This window comes from Penaeus monodon, chromosome 20 (assembly GCF_015228065.2).
Source record: "Penaeus monodon isolate SGIC_2016 chromosome 20, NSTDA_Pmon_1, whole genome shotgun sequence".
NCBI lineage: Eukaryota > Metazoa > Arthropoda > Malacostraca > Decapoda > Penaeidae > Penaeus > Penaeus monodon.
This window is the reverse complement of record NC_051405.1, coordinates 26,135,042-26,135,931: the sequence shown is the minus strand read 5'-3', so window position 1 is coordinate 26,135,931 and position 890 is coordinate 26,135,042.

The window sequence follows — 890 nt, the reverse complement described above, 5'->3', positions numbered from 1 at the left end:
ATGGCGTGGCTTCTGGGCTCGGCGGCGTAGAGATGTAAAACGCGATTCTCTGGTCTTTTGCCTGGGTTTGTTGTCGTTGTTATTGTCATTGTTGTTTTTGTTTCGGTTGGAATGCCTTCAGCTGTTGTTATTGTTACCTCGGTTGAGTGTGTTCTTCAGTGTTGTTGGTGTTATTCTGGTCGAGTTGTATGTGTTATAGATTGTTGATATTGTTGTTCTTGTGTTGTATTTTTTTGCGTTCTGAGTTATAGATTTTTTATATTTCTTTCGTTTTGAGTTTTGACTCTTATGGTTGTTCTGTTGGTTGAGTACGATTTTTGGACTTTTATTGTTGTTGTTCTTTTGGTTGAGTGGTATTTGTTGTTGTTGTTGTTTTCGTGGCCGGAGTTATGTAGTTAGTGATGTTTTTTTCTCGGTTATGAGGTATGTTGCCATTTATGTTGGCGTTTATTTTACTATTTATGTTGTCGTTGCTGTTGATGTTGCTAGTTATGTTACTGTCTTTCTCTGGGCTGCATTGTATTTTTTGTATTTTATCACTGTCTGTCTTTATAGGTTGCTTTGTATTTTTTTTTTATCGCTATCTGTCGGTATAAGTTGCGTTGTATTTTTTTTACTGAGTGTTTTTTTGTTGTTGTTGTTATCTTAGTTTGGTGTATTTGCAGTCTTTGCGCGTTCTTATTGTTTAATTCCTGATCGAAAATGTAGCTTCATTTCGTTATTTCAGTTCATTGTATTTTTTGTTATTGTTGTTGTTTTCGTTGTTTCAGTTATTTCTTTATTTCGGTTAATTTAGTTATTTCAGGTAAGTGTAATTTTGTTATTGTCGTTATTATTGTTGTTGTTGTTGTTCTTTTTGAGTGAGAGTATTTGCTGTTCTTTAAACGTGG